We start from the raw sequence: 8033 nt of genomic DNA, 5'->3' as shown, positions 1-8033 counted from the left end.
AACAAGACCTCCTTTCTGTATATAGGAGTCTAAGGGGTCATAATATAATCGGAGCCGACATAACAATAATAATGTAAGGGCACAACAATAACAATAGTGGGCTTCTATGGGGCACATTAGTAACAGTATGGGGACTGCATGGGTACATCAATATAATAACGGGGTTGTACAAATAACAATAGGGGGTTACACTAGTAGTACAGGGGCCTAACAAAGGGACCCACTTTTAAATAATACCATTAAGATATTAATGCAAGAATTCATCATTCAACATATAAAGAGCTCTCTCTGTCACCCTTAGGCCAAAGGAGTAGCAGCGTCTTCGAACGAGATTTCGATGAAGAGGGCGACCAAAATTTGAAACATCAGCAGGGATAAATAGGATGACAAAGACTTGAGATTCTTAAGAGCATATGGGAAAACCCACAAGAACAAACATGCCATATCCCATTTCAAATTACGCAAGGACAAAAAGCAGTGGCACTCGATGCCTCCGACAACAAAAAATACACGTGTGCTTAAACCTGACATGATGGCGCCTATGGAAGATAGACCAATAGATATTACGACTTCACAACATGCATTACAATGCCTATAAAAACAACAGACGCACCGAAATCTCGCCATGATCAAATATAAGAAATGAGCAATTCAAGAATGGAGACCTTGTACCAATATATGGCAGTAAAACTAAGGGTAAGATGAGAAAATTGGAAATCACTAGACTTGGAACTTATATTGTCAAAGACATCAGAGCTAATTGCCTCGTCCAAATAGGAACACCCATTCTCATTCCTCGAGCGATGTTAGTCATCTCCCCACTTCATTCCATTTTGAGCTAAAACCAAATTGTCCCGTAGCGTGCGAAGAATGGCTTCTTTGGTTTGGTGTGAAGCGTGAAGTCAACTTTTTGTAGCTAGGGTGTGCCTGGTAAATAGGAAGCCACTGCTAGGAGTTTTTGGCCATAGGCAGCAACACATGGCGTCATTTAGGTAGCACCGTGATGAGAGGTATTACGCCACAATTCTGTAAGGGGTGGCCATCATTCTCATTGGTGTTGCCCTTTCGAGGCAAAGCATCTCAAACAAGTTTCCACGCACTTATTGACCACCTCTATCTGGCTATCAATTTGGGGATGACGACCAGTGCTCACTTTCAATTGAGTACCCTAAAGTTTAAACGAATCTTGCTTGAAATTGTTGGTGAGTGCGGGATCTCGATTCAATGCAATGGAAAGTGTGATGGCATGCAACTTAAACATTGGGTCCAGGGAAACATGAGTAACCACAGAAGGTGTAAATGGGTCCGATAGGGTACAAAAGTGCGCACATTTGCAAACGTGGTCGAGGAACACCATGGTGACATATTGGTTGTCTGTTTTCAGAAGGTCCACTGTGAATTCCATGGAAATGTCGGTCCTGATGGTGGTTGATATTGCTAGTGGCGGTGGCACTTCTTCACCATCTCACCCTTGTTCCTTTAACAAGCACCACATGTAGGTACAAAATCCTAGATGTGTGTTTTCAAGCCTTCCCGCAAGGAAGAGCGCGTAGTCGATTTGTAGGTACGCTGAAAGCCAAAGTGCCCGTGGTGGGAGATGAACACAACTCCTCTAAGACGGGCATTGTTTTAAAGCACAATTTTGAATCAAAAGAATGCACGCTTTATGCTTCAAGGTATCTTGTTGCCGCGTGTAGCCCTCAGGGGGATTGGGATTCTCCTAAAGCACTTGGATGAATTGAACCGCCATGTCAATATCGAGCCATTCTTGACAAGCGTTGATGAGGCAATCAAGTACTGTAAGGATAGGGCAAAGAGAGATCCTTTCTCCTCATATTTCTGCAATAAAGCAGATGCCTCGTTGCCTTTGTTGTATATGATCTCATAATCATACCGATGCATCTTAGTGACCCATCTGTGTTTCTCCAAGGATGGTAACCTATCGTCGAGAAAATACTTCAAACTATGACGATGATCTCGATTTGGAAGCAACTCCATATAAGATATGGGTGTCAAGTCTCGACTACGCAAAAGATGGCCATCATCTCTTTTCTCATAGGTGGACTTGCCCACGTTTTTGTCAATTGCATCAACATAGCGCCCACACCCCTACCTGATGCACCACATTCCAAGCGCAATTGGGCACTAGTAAAGTGGGTGCATTGCACATGGCTTCCTTTGAAGCTGAAAAGGCCCACTCGACAACATCGTTCCATACAAAAGGCACTTGTTTTTAAAGCCGAAAAGGCCTACTCGACAACATCATTCCAAAGTTACCGACAATATCTTACACGTAGCCGCAACAATTATTCCGTACATGGACGCATATCCACAATGGTAAGAACAAGCATCGAGCAAGGTTTGAACCTCAATGAAGGCCATGTTACCTACCCAGTTTCACTAACGGGTATCAACAACGGCGATAATAAGAGGGATGAAATTAACGAATTGAGGGTGCACCATGTTACCTACCCACTTTCAGTAATGGAGATGAACAACAAAAAGAATAATAAGGATGGAATTAACAAATTGAGGGTGAATATCAACAGCAAGAGTAATGTAAGGATGAAATTAAGGAATTGTGAGTGAATATCATCATCAACAACAAGAATGATATAAGGATGGAATTAACCAATTGGGCGTGAATATGATCAGCAAGAAGAATAATAGAAGCGTTAACGAATTGTGAGTGAATATGATCAACGACAACAAGAATGATATCAGGATGGAATTAACGAATTGTGAGTGAATATGATCAACAACAACGAGAATGATGTAAGGATGGAATTAACAAATTGGGCGTGAATATGATCAACGAGAAGAATAATATAAAGATGAAATTAACAAATTGAGCGTGAAGAAAAATATAAAGATGAAATTATCAACAAGAGCAATAAGAATAAGGATGAAATTCTTCATTCAACACCACCAATAGTAATAAGGATGAAATTAAGCAATTGAGTGTGTATTTTTTAATTATGGATTAAGACATTATTGTATGGTGGATATATATATATCCCACATTCAAAGTGGGGATGCACGGAAGGAAAGGAGGGGGTATAGAGGGGTAAGATGGAAATGTTCAAAACATACTTACCTGGGCGGGGTCAATCGATGATCAAGAAGGTCGATGGCCTAGGAAGACCACTTCCATTGCACTTGGGAGGGGGGTTTACCTAGCATCTCCCATCGAGGAGAGTGCACCTCCCATCGAGGAGAGTGCACGTCATAATTTGTGGCAGCGGAGGCTCGCGTTCGCGCGGCCTCCACACAAAAATTAAAATCAAATTAAGTTAACTGCAACAAAAATTAAAATCAAATCAGTTAACTGCAACTACGGGAGCTTTTTTAAGTCTAACAGAACAGTCTGTAATTCCAGTTAAATTAATTAGCATCCGCAGCTCTGCTTTAAATCAAACTATTTGTAAACCCAGTTGAATAAATTACCGGAGGTCATAGTTGGGAGACGAGCGGAGTGCTCTGCCGCTGCGAGGCGAGAGGTTGAATAAATTACCGGAGGTCTTACTTCATGATTACATGCATAGTTGAGAGACGAGCGGAGTGCTCTGCTGCTGCTGCGAGGCGAGAGGAGAGGGATGCTACGCGATTCCGTGCTAATCTTCTTGTTACTGTTTGTTTGCAGCTGCCATTCCCTTTCACAGATTGATATTGGTGCTAGTCTTCTTGTTACTGCTGTTTGTTTGCAGCTGCCATTCCCTTTCACAGATTGATATTGGTGGTGCTAATCTTCTTGTTACTGCTGTTTGTTTGCAGCTGCCATTCCCTTTCACAGATTGATATTGGTGGTGCTAATCTTCTTGTTACTGTTTGTTTGCAGCTGCCATTCCCTTTCACAGATTGATATTGGAGCTAATCTTTTTGTTACTGTTTTGTTTGTTGTTCAGATGCTATTCCTTTCACAGATTGATATTGGAGCTAATCTTTTTGTTACTGTTTTGTTTGTTGTTCAGATGCTATTCCTTTCACAGATTGATATTGGTGCTAATCTTCTTGTTACTGTTTGTTTGCAGCAGACGCCATCCCTTTCACAGGTTGATATTGGTGTTCCAACATATATAATAAACCCCACACCACACACGCCATTGATAGATTGACTGTCCACAACTCCAATTTCCTAAATTACAAGCTTGTCTTCAATATTACTCCATACACCTCACGCTCAACTGAACTTTTTATTCCGGTTTATAAAGTCTACTTTTTCGGCTCTCACCTGAGAGAGAGAGAGAGAGATCCTGGTTTGGTTCATGTCCCAGCAGTAGCAGTGGAATTTATATTTGTCAAACGTTTTCACTGTATACGGCAAACGTTTCTTTCTTTCTTGTAGTTGGATATTCATGATGTGTTTGTTGTGTCGTATTAAGGGGACACTGTGTTTGTGCTGCTTTTCCTTTTTCAAGGGAAAGAAACAAAAAAAAAAAATGGTATATTTGCTATTTCAAATAGAAATTTGAATATAAATGGTATATATTTACTATATGAAAAGAGAAATTTGAATATACAATGCTGCAATGGGCCTGAGCATTGAGGAAAAGATCTTTGTCAATATCAAAGCCTGACCAACAAAAGGAAAAGAGGGGGGAAGGCTATAAAGCCCAATTACTGCATACATAAAAAAGAATTGTCATGCACGCTCGCTCTCCTAACAAAAGCTTGGATCCAGATCTTCCCTGTGGAAAAGCCAAAAGAATGAAACAGCGCAGATTTATCAGCATCTGTCCTGCAGTTGCTGGGGCTAGCCTCCTCATTGGGTGTTAATCATTTAAGCATCCGATAGTCATATAAGCATCTGACAGTGGCCGAGAGTTGGGACTCTGCTTCTTCCCCCTGACTCTACAAACGTGTTGAAAAGAAACTTTATTGAAATTCTCTCTCAACTCCTTGGAAAGAGCTTTCCGAGATTGGGGAAAGGGTCAAATTTTGGAGATTTACTTTACTATTAAGAGCTTTCCAAGATCAAATTTTGGAGATTTACTTTACTATTAAGAGCTTTCCAAGATTGGGGAAAGGGTCAAATTTTGGAGATTTACTTTACTGTTAATCTGGTCAATGGCTATCTTCGAATTTGAATTTGCAGACTCCTTTTTCCTGTTGCCAGCCCTATCAGCAATCAAAGAGAGATCAGCGTTGCCCACTTATTTGTAACCGATCAAGATCAAGATTGGGTGTCGCCAAATGACAAGCCCAAGAAGGAGGTGTCGCCAAATGACAAGCCCAAGAAGGAGGTGTAGCTCCCACAACTGTGGCTAGGAGTAGCAGCGCTCTGTTTGTTGGCAGCAAATAATAAATTTCTATCTCAAGTAGGAATAAGGAAGGGATGCTTCCCAGGGCCAAACGGGTGTAGCGGATGCCTGGAGGAAGAGGAAGACTGGATCATTTACAAGAAACCTAGATAGGATCCTCCATGATAGCAATCACAAAAACCTGGGTCAAACAGGGAGGAAGACTCAATCTTCTACTAGTGCACTAAAGAAACCTAGATAGGATCATCCATTGTACTTGGATTCGCTCTAGATTTCGTTGTCCAATGATGATTAATTTGATCAAGGGGTTTCCACACCTCTCACATGCAGATGCTCTTCAAGTGCCATGATGGATGGATTCATTTTGCGACAAGGCGGATTGATGGCTTGAATTGCCATCATTAAAGTTCCTTGATCCTCCCACATTATTCCTATATGATGCTCTCTATGCATGATTCTCGATGTGGAGTTGTTGATTTTTGTGTTTTCGTATCCCCCCGGAGGATGCTCCAAATCTGCATATCTTCTTGCACCCGTCCTTCCTGCTCCTTACCTTTTCGAGTTTCAAATTGGCTATGAGGGAAGGCGACAATGGATTCCAACCTCCAATGGTCCATGGAAGATTTTCGATTCCTTAATTGCTCACGGTTGAGTTTTGAGTCCCCTTTCAGGTTTATGCTTCCACATTCAAATAAATTTATGGACGCTTCCGTTCCTTCTTGGATGCCACAACGTCGACATAATCCTTGGCAGGTTAGACTATATTCCCTACAGCAACATAGGCTGGTTCTTCCATGCGATTCCTCATTACAAACTCAAAAGCTGCATTGCTAGGGCAACCTCTTGAAGAACCATCAAGATCGAAATCGAATTTAGAATGGAGACTTTCACAACTGGACATATAGTAATTGGATTTCTGGTTTTTACAGCGTGAAATATATGTTATATCTATTTTTTGAGCCAACGTGGTTCAAGTGAAACACGGGCTAACAGAACAGTGGAAGAGCAGAGAACAGTTTGGCAAACGTTTGGCTCAGCAATATTTCATGCATTCCAATGTCACAATTGATTTTTGTTACCTTGAAAGAAGGGGCCCAAGACCAAAGTTGCAAATTCTCATTCCTATTTGCCCATCGGGTTTGGATGATGTTGTTCAAAGTGTCATCTGCCTTTGCCCAAAACGAGTCCAGCAATCCTATATCTGTGGAGAGGAGAAAATGCAGAAACAGGGTAACCACAGATTTTCCTAGTTTTAAAAGGAGCCATTGACAGCTGTTTTGAACAGTGAATGTGAGTGCGACCGAGACTCAGACCTATGGGTAAGTTGCGAGAAAAAAAGGACTTGGTCGTGCTGTGGTTTTAATTGTTATTGTTGTAACAGCAACAGCCATTGGAGGTTGCAAGTGCAAGCATTGTAAATTCCATTACCAGGATAACTAATCAAATAAAAAGGAAAACCCGTTGTGTTTATTTCTTTCTGTTATTATTCCTTGAGCACATGCACATGCACATGCTTGAGTTTGTGTCCCACCCAACTTCCCAGTGAACTGAACTGAACTGTGCGTGATGCTCTGTAGGCAGGGGGCGGTCTTTGTCCAATCACCCTTGCTGCACCAAATAGAGTCAGAGCACAGAGCATCTAAATCTTTACCAATCAAAGTGAACTTCACATTCTTTTGCCCAAAATGAGTTGAGCAATCCTGTATATATATTTTTGAGCACGCACCCTGCACTCTCCCTAAGAAATCAATCCCTATTCTGCCCTCGTCGCAACATCATCTCATTGACTGTTCTGCCCTCTTCGCAACATCATCTCATTGACAATGAAAAAAAATCCCTGAACTCTCTAGAAACGTACTCACCCACATTGTCACATTTCAAAATTAAATTTTCAACGTTTCCCAGACTGCTGCTCATGTTGTTAGTGACATTGGAATATGCACGACATCCCTTTTGCAAAGTAGGCAAGCCATAGTTGAAATCGCTGCTGATATACATATATATATGTATAAACCAATTTCAGATCGGAAAACGCTTCCGTGCAGGGCACAACATTGAGAAAGTGCGTTAAAAGCTTAGGGAGTTGATAAAACTTATCAGTGGTATATATCCACCTTCAAAGCTTTTTACTGCGTTCTTCAAAGAACAACAGTTATACACCATAATAATACCTGATGGACTTGGGCGCGGTAAACAACACGATATCTGATCAGTCTATGCGCGGCTAATCAACCGAAGACAAAATTTCATTTCATTCACGGTAAATACAAGTTGTTCAATCCTAACAAACCATTAACATTAACATTCAACAATTTATTATTTATTTAAATAAATTTGGTCTTGTCTTGGTGGGGTGCGCCAGGCTGGTGCTGTAGTGCAACGCACAAGCGACGCCCGAGAGCCCCAATAGCAAGCTATTGTAAGTGGGCCCTCCCCCTAGAAAAATACATTTAATATCATGTGGTTCTATGAACCACGTATCAGATATTAAACTGATAAGAACAGATACTACACTTGATCTTAGCCAAAAGGCCGAGAAAGGTATGCTTTTCCTCTCCTCTTTCGCTTCTTTTTCTATTACTCCCCTTCTCCTCTATCCCATTCATCCATGCATGTGGGATAACTCATTTCTATTTCTTCTGATACCCTTTCCTACCATTTAAATAGACATGCTCTTTAATATCAAACTTATATTTTCAATATTCTCACCATTTTCACCTCCCTAGATCTATTTTACTTTTCGATTTGAGGGATCAAATCTCTTTTCACCTT

The 8033-nt window shown here is 41.1% G+C and overlaps 1 non-coding gene and 1 pseudogene across 1 annotated transcript; one reads left to right on the top strand and one right to left on the bottom strand.

The window, feature by feature from the left end:
* The first annotated feature begins 3089 nt into the window (after nt 1-3089).
* On the top strand, nt 3090-3270 carry LOC149222547 (U1 spliceosomal RNA; annotated as a pseudogene).
* Nucleotides 3271-7609: 4339 nt separating this feature from the next.
* Nucleotides 7610-7806, bottom strand: LOC149222546 (U2 spliceosomal RNA). Its single transcript, XR_016249822.1, has one exon. It is a non-coding gene; the product is annotated as a U2 spliceosomal RNA (small nuclear RNA).
* Between the last annotated feature and the right edge of the window lie 227 nt (nt 7807-8033).

This window comes from Pinus tabuliformis, chromosome Q, assembly GCF_031772625.1.
Source record: "Pinus tabuliformis cultivar Carrire ecotype Pingquan chromosome Q, CPIR1, whole genome shotgun sequence".
NCBI classification, from domain to species: domain Eukaryota; kingdom Viridiplantae; phylum Streptophyta; class Pinopsida; order Pinales; family Pinaceae; genus Pinus; species Pinus tabuliformis.
Note: the sequence above shows the minus strand (reverse complement) of the source record. Positions and strands in the feature narration are given on the sequence as shown.